Below are 15,701 nucleotides of genomic sequence, written 5' to 3' on the forward strand. Positions count from 1 at the left end.
ATGACTGATAAATGGTATGAAATGATAGTGGAGAGTGTTGCTGGAATGAAAGATGACAGGGAAAACGGAGTACCCGGAGAAAAACCTGTCCCCCATCCACTTTGCCCAGCACAAATCTCACATGGAGTGACCGGGATTTGAACCACGGTATCCAGCGGTGAGAGGCCGACACGCTGCCGCCTGAGCCACGGAGGCTCTAATAATAATAATAATAATAATAATAATAATAATAATAATAATAATAATAATAATAATAAATGTAGATGAGACTTGGAAGTACAAAGTTTTTTCCCCCCTGAGTGCTTGGAAATGCCTCGCTAATCTAATTCATGTTTATCCATATTTGTACTTGCCTTTATACAGCGCTACACTTCCGACTTCCACTTACTCTGGTATAGATGGGTGAGCCTTCTTGCACTTTTAGCGTTCAGTCAGCAAAACTGTCAAGTAATTACCTTCTCCATCAGGAGGAACAGCGTGTTTTCATCTGAAGCTACATTTCTTGCAGAAGAACATTACGGACAGACTAAACATCGCATGTTAAGTAAGCCTCTGCATCTCTTAGGGAGTAACGAATGCGATACGCGAGGGGCCTCTAAAATAAAATGTAAAAACTATGAATTCACAAATTTAATTACAGCAAGTAAAAGTAACGCAATATATTGTCAAGTTACACAAACACATGGATTATTTATTATTGTAAGATTATTAAAAATAATATTTAGCCCTGGTAGGTAGATTTCGTTTGGCAGCCTCCGCAGCGATACGGCTAAGCTGCTGGACTGCTAACCACGACGTCCCACGAATCCGCCACGAATTCAAGACTGGCCAGAGGCCTGGTGTTGCCAATTGGTGAATGCAATGACAGAGAAAAGGAACTGGCCACCCTATCTCAAGGAAACTCCTGGCTTAGTATGCACGATTATAAAAACTGCTGATAGATGAAACCGCATGGCAATTCCTCTATGTACAAATCGTACTGTACTAATTCGACTGCTTTTTTTTTTTTTTTAAAAACCTTGTGATCTCTCCTCCTGACCATTTTCGTACTGTGTGGCATTAGGATAGATAACATATTTTACTTTCTTTGCACCGAACGAGTTGGTCGTGCTGTTAGGGGCGCGCAGTTGTGAGCTTGTATTTGGGAGACAGTGGGTTCGAACTCCACTGTCGGTAGCCCTGAAGATGGATTTTTTTTTGCTTTACGTCGCACCGACACAGATAGGTCTTATGGCGACTATGAGACAGGGAAGGGCTAGGAGTGGGAAGACCGGGCGAGTTGGCCGTGCGCGTAGAAGCGCGCGGCTGTGAGCTTGCATCCGGGAGATAGTAGGTTCGAATCCCACTGTCGGCAGCCCTGAAGATGGTTTTCCGTGGTTTCCCATTTTCACACCAGGCAAATGCTGGGGCTGTACCTTAATTAAGGCCACGGCCGCTTCCAACTCCTGGGCCTTTCCTATCCCATCGTCGCCATAAGACCTATCTGTGTCGGTGCGACGTAAAGTCCCTAGAAAAAAAGGAGTGGGAAGGAAGCGGCCGTGGCCTTAAGGTACAGCCCCAGCATTTGCCTGGTGTAAAAATGGGAAACCACTGAAAACCATTTGCAGGGCTGCCGACAGTGGGGTTCGAACCTACTATCTCCCGAATACTGGATATTGGCCGCACTTAAGCGACTGCAGCTGTCAAGCTCGGTAAGATGGATTTCCGTGGTCTCCCATTTTCACACCAGGCCATTGACCAGGCTGTACCTTAAGGCCACGGTCGCTTCCTTTACACTCTGAGACCTTTCCTCCCCTTTCGTCTGTGACGGTGCGATGTAAAGACAACTGTAAAATAATACTTTTTTGCAAGGAGACTGCAGAGCCCCTTATAGGCCCGGGCCCGCATGCATTGCAGCCCTGCAGGCACTAACGTTACGCCCCTGATTAGGGCTACTCTCGTCATATGCTCATTTGTCTCCCAAATACTCTGTCCTCCTGCATAGTCCTTACATCTAAACCGACTCGTGCACCGTTTCATCTGCTGTATTCGCTTCTAATGTTTCATCTTAATTTGGCACCACAGGCCTCTTACAGCCAGTAATCCCACCGACTAAGTTCTAACTACTTCTATGTTACGTACAACTAAGCTATTGCTCCCGTAGAGCAGTGCGTTTCGATCAGCCCCGGCCTAGTCACTACTGGATGAGATGAGAAGACTTCCACACCAAGTCAGCTGATATATTGATCCCCGCCCCCGTCCTGCGCCAACGAGCTCTGTTAGGCCGGGGCGTCCGGGCCAGCTTGTCAAGGCCATGGGCAGGAAACAAAAGTAAGCCGCCTCTGTGCCAAGTCGTTCTGTGTGCTTTCAGTGCATACTCGGTAGATATGGAAACTACCGTTTTTCCTGGCATAAAAAAAAAAAAAATTCCGAAGAATCCTCTAACGTAAGGGCAAAATGTGCTTTTTAAACGTAAAATAGTATCGCAAACTACTTTTTTAAAATGCGCTAACAAGGATATTAAATATCATTATTTGCCGGGCTGAGTGGCCCAGACGGTTGAGGCGCTGGCCTTCTGAACCCAACTTGGCAGGTTCGATCCTGGCTCAGAGCGGTGGTATTTGCAGGTGCTCAAATACGTCAGCCTCGTGTCGATAGATTTACTGACACGTTAACCCTCAAACACACGCATATGGGGTGGAATCCACCCCAGGTAATTTTATTTCCTAGTGAAATGTACAAATAACTCTCCTGTGCTCTCCCCGCTCTTATATCTTTCTGGCTGGATCCCCGCAGACAGAGTCATTCTTATATAATCTATCTTAAAATCTCCAAATAATACAGTAATTCATATTTTACAATACAATGATATGTGGGGTGGAAAGCACCCCCACGCGTGTGTCTGCGTCCTAAAATTTGGCGCGTGTGCTTGAGGGTTAAAGAACTCTTGCGTGGCTAAATTACGGCTCCTCGGCGTCTCCGAAAATCGTAATAGTAGTTAGTGGGACGAAAAACTAACATTATTATATCATTATTTACACAAATATTTGTAAGAATCTGAAATGAACAGCAAGAAATGGTAAGACTACAAATGGTAGCGTCGAGCTGTTCAGTTTTTTCATATGAATGTTTACCAAAGAGACCTGTCATTCAAACTCCAATTGCCTGAGAGTGAAAAAAAAAAACAGTTTTTCTAGTGGTTTAACGTTGCCCTAAAAAGTTGAAAGTTGTCGGCGACGCAAGGATGGGGAAGGGCTAGGATTGTGAAGGCAGCAACCGTGGCCTTATTTAAGGTGTGAAAATGGGAAACCACGGAAAGCCATATTCAGGGCTGTCGACTGTGGGATTTGAATCTGCCATCTTCCGAATGCAAGCTCACAAATTAAGGTTTCCAGTAACCTCTGGCGTCACGTCGAACAATAACCGAGAGACAGAATTTGGCATTGTCCCATTTTACATTAATCCTAAATGTCAAAACAACCCTTGAATTATTCTGGCTTTTAAAAGGAAGCCGAGTGTCTGTATTATGTCCAAAAAAAGCAGGTTCTTTTACGTGGCAATAAATCGACTGGCAAGATTCACAGGCGTTTAATCATTAAGCAAACCGTGCCGGGAATCGACCACGAAATCTTAAGCACAGGAGGCGAGCGCCTAATCGACAGCGGTATTTACCAAGCTCCGCAATTGTTGTTGTTGTTATTATTATTATTATTATTATTATTATTCTGCAAGTTGCTTTACGTCGCACCGACACAGACAGATCTTATGGCAGCGATGAGACAGGAAAGGGCTAGGAGTGGGAAGGGAGCGGCCGTGGCTTTATTTAAGGTACAGCCCCAGCATTTTCCTGGTGTGAAAATGGGAAACCACGGAAAACCATCTTGAAGGCTACCGACAGTGGAGTTCGAATCCACTATCTCCCGAATACTGGATACTGGCTGCACTTAAGCGGCTGCAGCTATCGAGCTCGGTAATTATCATTATCATAAAAAAATATTTATGTACAGGGTGGTCGGAAACAACGTGAACTGGGTATATGAGCGTTAGAGGGTTGGTCATACTGATAAATAAGTTGAAAGAAATAATTCGATATCTCGCACCATTATCATTTAATCAGCTGCTGAAGTTAGCCAATCAGATCACTTCGCGGGCAAATTCAAATGGGTTTTGGACGGCAGAGTTGCTAAATCTGTACGTGACTTAACCGGCTTGAGACCCATGTCGAGAAATCAGCATCAAACACAAACACACCGTTGGTTTCAGCCCGTGTCACCATAGTGTACTTGCTTTGGCGTGATCCTGTCAGCTCGGAGGTCCGTATTCAAACCCCTCCCCTGGCGAAGTTTAATCTTCGACTGGTGCTCTCACGCCTCGCAAAGCCCAGCTGAATTCGCCCGTGAAGTTTTCTGATTGGCTAACTTCAACAGATGATAAAATGGCAACGGTGTGATATATCGAATTATTTCTTACAAATTATTTATCAGCTTAACCAACCCTCTAACGCTTATATATCGGGTTCACGTTGTTTCCGACCACCCTGTATATTAATCTGTGTAATGTCACAGTACCACTACAAATCACGTTCACAGAACTATACTGTTACCCAAGACAAAGTTAGGATGGCTTTATGAAGCCTTAAACAGAGCCCTGGCAGGATGCAATACTTCGGAACAGCTTTCTAAGAAACATTTTGAAATGAAATGTCTCGGTACAAGGGGCAGACTATATTCCCAATCCTCACTGGCTAACTAAAGTATGGCAAGTCCCAGGTAACGTGAATAGGATCCGGAACTTTTAGTCTTCCTGTTTTCAACTTAAACTTCTTGGTCCCAAAATGAACTAGATAATGTAAAACCCGTTCCTGATTCCAGCGCATGCTGACAGCAAAATCTGCGACCTTTCCCGTTTGGAAGCGACGAAGGTACGACTAAGTATCTTAAGTAATTAAAAAACAAACTTCAAAAGGGGCTGAGAACTACAAAAACAACACATCCTGACAAGATCGCAATTTACACTCATCTCGGTGGCGGAGCTAGAATCTCCAGTTTGCTATTAAAATTGTGAAAACATTCTGGAGCCACAATAAATTGGGAAATCCACGGAGGAGCAAGGTTCAGTCAAGGCTCTCAAATTCCAAGGGAACCACTTACTAGGACCACTAGTCTCCCTTCCAGTACTGACATTTTTTCAGGATTCACTCACTATTCCATCTAATCTAAACAAACAGTTTCCGATTTACTGATACGCTTCCAAACAACACTACAAGGGATGGACATTCCGGAACTGTCGGTCCGCTCATTAATGGAAGAACTGAAGATCCATCATAGGGAAATTCGCCACCTCCTTCCCCAGAAGAGGGCTTCAAGGCCATAACTTCTTATTGTCACAATCATTTACAATTTACACCATCAGCAAGACTGGTAAGCTCGTCAACTTAAATGCAAATGGTACTCATTCTAAAGTATATATACAATGTTGTAATGTACATTATTATTATTATTATTATTATTATTATTATTATTATTATCATCATTATTATTATTATATTGAGAATGATTACAAACTAAGTAGCAGAATTTCATTAATTTAAGATGTCCACCACATATTCATTTATGGAATAATATGCTTTCTCCTAAAGTATTTTTGTCCAGTCCTTTTAAACGTTTCCTTGAATTGTATTTTTCTTATTCTGTTTGGTGATTTGCTTGTTTAAATGTAAGGGGGGGGGGGGCTCCTTTAACAATCAGCATACTCGAGTGGCACGGCTATTAATCTAGCTTGTGTATATGAAATCACACTAGCTCAGCAGCGAGAGGAATGAAATCAGACTATTTCTTTAGGTAAACCTCACCTCACCGAGTGGGCGGCGGTAGTTTTAATTTTCCAGAAAGGTTCTCTTATGACTTAACATACCTACTATTTTCAAATCATCGTCTAATAATTCTAGAACAGCCTCCACAGAAACCAAAGATTAAATTTACTCCTCATAATAAAACCGAAAATAAGAGATACAGGCATTGGTCAAACCACAAACCTTGACGGAAGCCAAAGGAATTTAGTGTTTTTCCGATGACGAGATTCACGACCTAGAAAGGACCTCAAAGGTCTGAAAGGCTCGTTGGTTAAGTTACCAACAATACTTCTTATAATGGCTAAATGTCGTAACAGAGTGAAAGGTAGGGATGGTCACGTTACAGACCACTATCTCAAATTGTACCGTGGAATTTTATCAGAAAAGTTATATTCATGATCCACTGCAAGAGCTGCTGGTTTTCTAATCTCTGGTTACAGGGTGCTAATTACGTTTCTATTTTCCGTGCCCCCCCCCCCCCGCATCGATCCTATGCAGAATATGCAACAGCCCTTGGAATGAAAACCCAGACCAAGTCCCTCTAATTTACAGTACCTGACAGATAAGTATATCTACCAACAAAGGTTTCTAGCATGTAAGCACCCTAACATGTGGACCTACTGCTCTAGAACTAAATTTCGTGGCACTGAGCACAGATGGCAAATACGTTATCATTTGAAAATAATAATCGACATTCGCCGAGATGGGGAAACTTATTTTCGGTGTTTTGTTTCTGCACCGCACCTCTACAATACGCCATTGGGTATATAATACTAACAAATGAATAACACATGCTCACTTTGCTTCCTCATCAGATTTGCACATACTTCTAAATGTTTAAAAATCATAACGTGCGACATAAACACAGCCATGCAGTGTAACAGAAGACCTGATCTGGGCCAATATTACTCCCTGACGTTGACTGTGCTGAATCACAGACAGATCGCACCACCGTGCATTCGCGAGACCAATTTAACAGATTCAGTCAAAGTTCCTAGAAACCGCATTCTAGGTATACATATTCACTGGGTTTATTTCAATTAAATAATGAAAAGTTTGCAGAATTATTTGCAGGACAAAGAACGTTGTACAGTTCATCTCAAAAATAAATTAACATTTGACCATATGTCATTGTTTCTAAAGAGACGGAAAATGCCTTAAATTCACTCAAACGGATTACAAGGGAGCAACGTTACCAAACAAAAAATCATGACCTCTACTGGCCCAAATGAATACGTTTGGACGGGTGTTAATTTACTTTTGAAACAGACTGTTAGTGTGAAAACATGACCACCTCGAAATCTAAATAATTCGTTCTCAAACAATGCACTTACAATAAACAGGATTTTCTGAAGGTCAGCTAAGCATCGCTACGTGAATGAGTACTACATGGACGAAACTTCCTGGATATTAAATTTGACCTGGACCTACTTTTCAATGCTTTGTCAGATGTACGATATGAAGCATACACCTTTTCAGCATGCACTGTATATTAATGTACAAGTAAAACTAATTCTTCTCTTCTAATCAGGTTTCCCTATCCACTGAACACTTTCGCATATTATCAAAACGAGTCAAAATTAAAATAAAATAAATAGGCTATACTGAAGGCTTGCGTCATCCTTGGGCACTAGCTCAGTTAATGTTTCGTAAGTAAGAACTGACCACCAGCCTGTTTTTTAACAGTCAGTGTCATTTTAATTACTTATCCCAGGTTTGGGATAGGTGGTGCTGTCAGGCCCCGGATTCGAACCTCGTGTGTCTGAAAGGAGTACCGCGGAACGCGACTTAATATGGTCAATCACATACGAGGGTATTTCAGTAAAATCGTGAATGACTGGTAATGTATCAATAAGACAACATATATCTTAATACATTCCATTCTCTAAATTTCTGGCGACGACTTGGTTAAGCATTGGCATTCATTTCTCTTTATCCCATTAAATCACACAATAATTACCTTGTGTCCACCTACAGTTAAAAGTAACATACTACCCTGACAATATACATTGTTGAAATGAAAATTCGAACACGCGCTCGGATTAAAAAAATATTACCTAAGAGTTATTTTATCGAGTAACCGCTATTGTAAAGTACGTTGAAATAAGATATTTGTGTCAAATGACAAATCAACATGCGGTTGAAAGACGCGAGTTAATACAATTTGTTGGTAAATTTACTTACCGTGTATCGTGAAGTAGCGTCGAACTCTACTACTACTTCAGAAGACTGCAGTTGCTTGTGACAGTTGGTATACGATCTGTTGTTAGATCCACTGAAATATTCCTCTACAAAAAAACACTCGACTTCTGATACACTCTTCACTCAAACGCACAATGTTTTTGGAAAAGTTACTCTATCACGCTCAAAGAAATGGCTGCCGTAATGTATAAATATTGTACCTATTTCTATCTACTAAACAGAAGGATGTTGCATCAGGAATACAGGGAGAGCTCACTCTGCGAGGGACTGATTAGAGTTTATGTGATATATATTGCTTATATGGAGGCAGAAGTTTACTAAATTCTTGGAACAATCAGAGTGACACACTGCGATAGCACTTGTACGTGCCTCCTACTTTAGCTCTCGCAGTGAACTGCTCGGAACGTCACCAATTCAACGCATGCGCTACATTCTCCCTGTCCCCTTTCCCCGCCAGGCTCCTCTTCAAACACGGCAACACGGTACGTAACCACTCAGCTGGTCGATCACGTGGTACTGTCAAAGCCAACTCTCCGTGAAAGTTAAAACAGAGATAATGATAATGTGTTGAGTAAGTTAGCTTCTCGGAACCATTCATTGAAACTCTTACCAATAATCTGGGGATGACATGTCGCTCTGGAAGTTCCTTCCTACTCACAGCTGATATTTTTAGTCTACTTCAATCATTTTGAGAAAAGTCCGTCCGTATCTGTGTTTTTCTGCTCAAGCGCTTGCATTAATATTTAAGTCAAACTTGGCACTGAAGTATTTCGTTTAATCTATGCCGTAAAGTGATGTATTATTACGTAATCAACCGAGCGAGTTGGCCATGCGGGTAGCGTTACGTTGCTGTGAGCTTGTATTTGGGAGATGGTGGGTTCGAATCCCGCCGTCGGCAGCCCTGAAGGTAGTTTTCCTTGATTTCCCATTTTACACCCGGCAAATGCTGGGGTCGTACCTTAATTAAGGCCGCAGCCGCTACCTTCCCAATTCTAGCCCTTTCGTAGCCTTCCGTGGCCGAAAACCTTCGATGTGTTAGTTCGAAGTTAAAAACTACTTGCAAAAGGAAAAAAAAGAAATAAAATTCTGGCAGTCCGCATTTTCATTGCCCAAAGCGAGTAAACGTTAAACTCCTAATTGTATCATTGCAACATTCTTGTACTTTCTATATATACAACTTCATGAACCTATAAATTAACTACCCGTGCAACACAGTGCATTCTAAATATAATTATAAAAGCTAAAACCAATACCCGTACCTAGTAACTAAAGAGACAAGAGTCAAAGAACTTGGAAAAACTGTATATTCTTTCCTTTTTTTACAATTTGTTTTACGTCGCACCGACAGATAGGTCTTATGATGACGATGGCATAGGAAAGGGCTAGGAGTGAGAAAGAAGCGACCGTGGCCTTAATTAAGGTACAGCCTGGTATGAAAATGGGAAACCACGGAAAACCATTTTCAGGGATACCGACAATGGAGTTCGAAACCTCTATCTCCTGAATGTAAGATGATATGTATCTTTTCTAAGGTAATTTGTAGATTAAGTTTCAAGATCAACAGTTTTATGAACTGAATGTGATGACCGTGCATATTACTTGCTGGCGTCGGTTCAGGGGTTCCCGCATTCGATTCCCGACAATACCGGTGATTTCAATCATGTCTAATTAATTCCCCTTGCACGAGGACTGGATGTTTGTGATCGTCTTAATACGCATTTTAATTTACACACATCAAGCTACCAACCACGACAGAAACACGCATTAGTGACTATATTCCTCCACACTTGGGGCTGGCGTCAAGAAAGGCATCCAGCCGTAAATCTGGACATAATCCACACATAGTGCCGACCTCAAGTAATTGCGATAAGGCCAGGAGGAAGAATTATTTATAAGATATTGAAATTAATTAATTGCCTATGTATGACATCTTGAATAAGATACATGTTTTAAAGCTGGTTTTTTTTGCTATTTGCTTTACATCGTACCCACACAGAGAGGTCTTATGGCGACGGTGGGATAGGAAAGGCTTAGGAATGGGAAAGAAGCGGCCGTGGCCTTAATTAACGTACAGCCCCAGCATTTTACTGGTGTGGAAATGGGAAACTAAGGAAAACCATCTTTACAGCTGCCGACAGTGGGGTTCGAACCCACTATCTCCCGGATTCAAGCTAACAGTTGTGTGACCCTAACCATACGGCCAACTCGCCCGGTGTTTCCCAGCTAAAACGGCGCCTGTATGTGATATTTAATCTTTATAATAAACAGTATATAGTATTCGGGAGATAGTGGGTCCGAGCCCAACTGTCGGCAGCCTTGAAAATTGCTTTTCGTGGTTTCCCATTTTCACACCGGGAAAATGCTGGGGATGTACCTTATTTAAGGCCACGGCCGCATCCTTCCCACCACTAGCCCTTTCCTGTCCCATCGTCGCCATAAACCTCTCTGTGTCGGTGCGACTTAAAGCAACTTAAAAAAACACAAGCTTTAATTACCTAAGGTGTTTATCAAGGACGTTAACGAAGAAAGATGTCATCGAAAATACGATATTCTATAACAACAATTTGGCATAAATCTCGGTTTGTTTGATGATTCCAGAGAGTCTAGAACAATTAAATTAAATGGATTATGATTATGAACACGGATTAACTGAATGGTTAAGATACGCTTCATTATAGACTACTACATTTAAAATAATTACTTGGAAATGAATTCACAATTTGTCAAGGTATATACGGTATCTCACACTTCACTCTACTACTCTATTTGGATTTTTTTTTGCTAGGGGCTCTACGTCGCACCGACACAGATAGGTCTTATGGCGACGATGGGATAGGAAAGGCCTAGGAGTTGGAAGGAAGCGGCCGTGGCCTTAATTAAGGTACAGCCCTAGCATTTGCTTGGTGTGAAAATGGGAAACCACGGAAAACCATCTTCAGGGCTGCCGATAGTGGGATTCGAACCTACTATCTCCCGGATGCAAGCTCACAGCCGCGCGCCTCTACGCGCACGGCCAACTCGCCCGGTCTATTTGGATTTATTAAATTATCTAGAACATACATATTTATAGAATTATACCAGTCATATGCCCTGATTGTCAGTACTACCATACTGAGCGAGTTGGCTACGCGGTTCTTGGCGTGCAGCTGTAAGCTCGCATCCGGGAGATGGTGGATTCGAATCCCACCACACGTATACAAAACTGAAGATGTTTATCCATTTTTTTGCCGCATTTTCACACCAGATAAATGCCGGGGTTGTGTCTTAATTAAGGTCATAGCCACTACCTTCCTAATCCTAGCCCTTTCAACATCCTAGCGTCGCCGAAAACCGAACTGCGTTAGTATGACATTAAGCTACTGACAGGAAAGAAACAGAACTATTACAAACATCTCAAGAATTCTATTACTGGATTCTCAGTTTTTGGGTGGTTAGCTGTCATTTAACGTAGCAAAAATTTATACCGAGCTCGATAGCTGCAGTCGTTTTAAGTGCGGCCGGTATCCGGTATTCGGGAGATAGTGGGTTCGAACTCCACTGTCGGCAGCCCTGAAGATTGTTTTCCGCGGTTTCTCATTTTCACAGCAGGCAAATGCCGGGACTGTACCTTAATTAAAGCCACGGCCGCTTCCTTCGTACTCTTAGTCCTTTCCTGTCCTATCGTCGCCATAAGACCTATCTGTGTCGGTGCGACGTAAAGCAACTTGTAAAAAAAGAAAGCAATAATCTACACCGCACTAGTAATTAACAACATTGTTTGTACTCACACTGATCATCTTAAAACGCTGTCTGTATAAATTGGTTTAATTATATTTTTAGTTCGTTCCTTGTACGATAAACTGCTGTCACTATACAAAAAAAAATTGAAAGATGAGATACCAGGGTGATTTTGAAAAGTTTTCGTCGCTTTCTGGCTAACCTATTCAGTGAGTGCTCGTTCTGTTAACGCTACGAGGGCGTGATGGTCAATTTATGCCTCCTGACACGGCTCTCTGATTAGTTACGTGGTGTCCTTCAAGTCCAACTGCACACAGCCGTGTGTGGTCGAGTGTATATAAACATTACATAGTGTTCTGAAAGACATAATCTTAAGAAAGCCGGATTAAAAGAAAACAACGTTCTATTGTAATTTAATATAATGATAGTGTAGCCTGTTGCTAAATAGCCTAGATTATGTCTGTCGTAAAACATTTGTGTCCTGTCTTACTCTTAACATACATTTATTCAAGACACACTTTTAATTTTTACAATTTGCTTTATGTCGCTCCGATACAGATAGGTTTTATGGCGGCGATGAGGCAGTAAAAAAATCTAGGAGTGGGAAGGAATCGGCCGTGTCTTGATTATGGTGCATTCATGTGGGTGAATGGAAAAACAACGGAAAACCAACTTCAGGGCTGTCGACAGCGAGGTTTGAATCCACTATCTCCCGAATGGAAGCTGACTACAACGTGACACAAAACGCGCAGCAACTCGCTCGGTTTATGCAGTTCTATTCTGTTAGGGAAGTTACAAATAGCGTTTAGAGCATAAGTGGGCAATGAGAGAGCTGAGCGCGGGAAGAGCCGAGACCAGCTGACTTCAAGCACGGTAGGTTGTGCTGTACAGACTGGAAGGCGGTATGCAAAATCAAGGCGCAAGCATAGCCACAGCATTGCACCTGGCTAAGTACATTATTTTTACGCAATACTATCGTATAATTCATTCGTTGTTCACTGTGAGAGTTTTCGGGATCAGCACCGATGAACTCGTTTACTGGGGCTAAAAGCTCTCAGGGAGTTTTCGCTCATTTTGAGACATCTCATCAGAATAGGATCAACTGGCCTCAAGTCCGAATCATTCTTATATGTTCAGTTTTGTGGGAATTATTTCTCAAGTTGTTCCTAATGAGTTTTTTAAATATATGTGTAGCTTGTGAATTCGCTAATAATTTTTAGAATTGTTTAAAATTGTAGATCGAATTTCACAATTTTTTTAATTTTTCGAATTCTTTACAAACGATTTCCTTTTTAATAAATATTCTCTCTATTGTGTATTCATTGTCCTCGGGCAGCTTCTAGATGGAGGAAGATTTTGTAATAAAAAATTGCTGTATTCGTAAACAAGCTTTTATGTTGACGTGCCGTATTTCCGTGACTACAGGGAGTAGTCAAACGAGTATTTTATCACGTGTCAAAATAATAAATTCTGTTTCCTGCGCATAACTTAATGAAATGAATATAATTACACATTTCCTCAGCACATTGCGTTTGTAAACACAATATAACTTCTTCTGTTTCCTCACCATAATCTAATGTACTGAATAGAAAGAGATATTAGGCACAATAAAACTGTTAAAAGTTGAAATCTGTTTTGACATATGCCCCTTCATTAGTTGTAACTGCAGGCTGTACTTTCCGTCAGAGCGCACTGACTGGAGCGCTGCTCATTGAGTCGAATTGTGTCCACCTTTGGTTTTTAGAGCATTTTCTAGTGAATGCTATCATTCCCAATCGTTCTTAAAGCATATTGGCGAAGTGTTAATGGGCCTCCGTGTATTAACTGAGGAGTACAATTTTATTGCAAACCGAAAAATTATGTCCACCCATGGTAAAAATTGACTTTGATACGGTTTCCTGTGGTTTTTCCATGTGGTCATTCGTGCTGCGAAATCAAATTGTGTCAAACCGTTTATTTTCCTAGTGTGATTGGTATTTGGAAGCTCTTTTAAAGAAATGCACACTGTTTGTTTTTAGAAAATTCACTTGAGTGGGGAGTGTGAAATGAAGTAAAATAATTGAATTCTTTTTCTGGAGATACTTATATCTCAAAACTGAAGGTTACAGATGTGAAAACTGCTATTTGGAATCTCCTTTAAAAATAAAGGAACACGCATTTTTTGGGTGGGGGAAACCCAACTTAACGGCCGGGGGTGGAGTGAAAAAGGAGTTGAATTATTTTCATGAGGATACTTATATCTCAAAAACTGAAGATGTTACAGACATAAAATTTGTATTTGGAAGTTTCCTTCAAAGTAAAGAAACACGTAATCTTTTGTGTTTGGAAAATCCACTTAAGGAGGGAGAAGTAATTGAAAAATTAGTTGAATTCTTTGTATGATGATACTTACATCTCAAAAACTAAAGATGTTACAGACGTGAAAATTAGTATTTGAAATCTCCTTTAAAAATAATGAAACACGCATTTTTGGGGGGAAATCAACTTCGGGGCGGGGGCGCTGGAAAAGGAGTTAAATTCCTTTTTATGAGGTTACATGTACCGGTATCTCAAAACTGAAGATGTTACGTTCGTGATAATTGGCATTTGGATGCTCTTTTATAAATAAAGAAACAAGTGTTTTTGTTTTTCGGAAAATTCACTTAAGGGGGTAGGAAGAAAGGAAGTGAAAAAATTTAATTCTTTTTATGGAGAAACTTATATCTCAAAAACCTAAGGTTACACACGTGAAAATTTGTATTTGGAATCTCCTTTAAAAATAAAGAAACACGCTTTTTTGGAGGGGTGGGGGAATCAACTTAACGGGCTGGGGTGAAAAAGTAGTTGAATTTTTTGTCTGAGGATACTTATATCTCAAAAACTGTAGATGTTAGAAGCATGAACATTTGTATTTGGAATCTTCTTTCAAAGGAAAGAATCATGTGTTCTTTTGTCTTCGGAAAATCCACTTAAAGGGGGTAAAAGAATTGAAAATTTAGTTGAATTCTTTGTATGAGGATACTTATATCTCAAAAGCTAAAGATGTTGAAGACGTGAAAATTGGTATTTGGATTCTCATTTAAAAATAAAGAAACACGCACTTTTGGGGAGGGGGGAGTCAACTTAACGGGTAGGAAAGGGCTGGGGGTGAAAAAGGAGTTGAATTACTTTTATGAGGATACTTATATCTCAAAAACTGAAGATGGTAAAGACGTGAAAATTAGTATTTGGAATCTCCTCGAAAAATAAAGAAACACGCATTTGCTTCTTTCGGAAAATCGACGTAAGGGGTGTGGGGTTCAAAATAAATAAATAAAGACTGAAATATGTTTATGAGGATGCTTTATCTTAAAAACTGAAGCTGTTACAGACGTGAAAGTTGGAATTTTGAATTTCCTTTCAAAATAAAGAAACGCGTATTTTTTTCGGAAAGTCCCCTTAAGGCGGGAGAGGGGTGGAAAGAAGTGAAGAAGAAGTTGAATTATTGTTATGAGTATACATTTATCTCAAAAATTGAAGGTGTCACAGGCTTTCAGACATAAAAACTGGTATTTGGAATCTCCTTTAAAAATAATGAAACACGTATTTTTTTGTTTTCGGAAAATCCAATTAAGGGGCTGAAAAGAATTGGAAAAGCGGGTGAATGTTTAAAATGAGTACCGGTATATCTACATTATATGTCAAAAAGTTAACATGTTAGAGACAAGAAAGTTGGTATTTGGAAAGTCCTTTAAAAAATACAGGAACCTGTACCTTTTTGTTTTCGGAGAACGCACTTAACGGTGGGTGAAAAGAAGGGAAAAATAGTTGAAATATTTTTTATTATGATACTTATATATTAAAAACTGAAGATGTAACAGACGTGAAAATTAGTATTTGGAATCTCCTTTAAAAATAAAGGAACACGTATCTTTGTTTTCAGAATATACACTTAGATGGGGGTGGGGGTAGGACTGATCAAGGGGTTGGATTC

The 15,701-nt window shown here is 40.6% G+C and overlaps 1 protein-coding gene across 1 annotated transcript in view; it reads right to left on the reverse strand.

Moving 5' to 3' along the window:
• The window catches only part of Ip6k (Inositol hexakisphosphate kinase), a 142,084-nt gene extending 133,640 nt beyond the window's left edge, over positions 1–8,444 (reverse strand). The window contains exon 1 of the mRNA XM_067141416.2: positions 8,015–8,444. The gene's annotated coding sequence lies outside the window, so the exon portion shown is untranslated. The remainder of the gene's footprint in view (positions 1–8,014) is intronic.
• Between the last annotated feature and the right edge of the window lie 7,257 nt (positions 8,445–15,701).

This window comes from Anabrus simplex, chromosome 2 (assembly GCF_040414725.1).
Source record: "Anabrus simplex isolate iqAnaSimp1 chromosome 2, ASM4041472v1, whole genome shotgun sequence".
Lineage (NCBI taxonomy): Eukaryota > Metazoa > Arthropoda > Insecta > Orthoptera > Tettigoniidae > Anabrus > Anabrus simplex.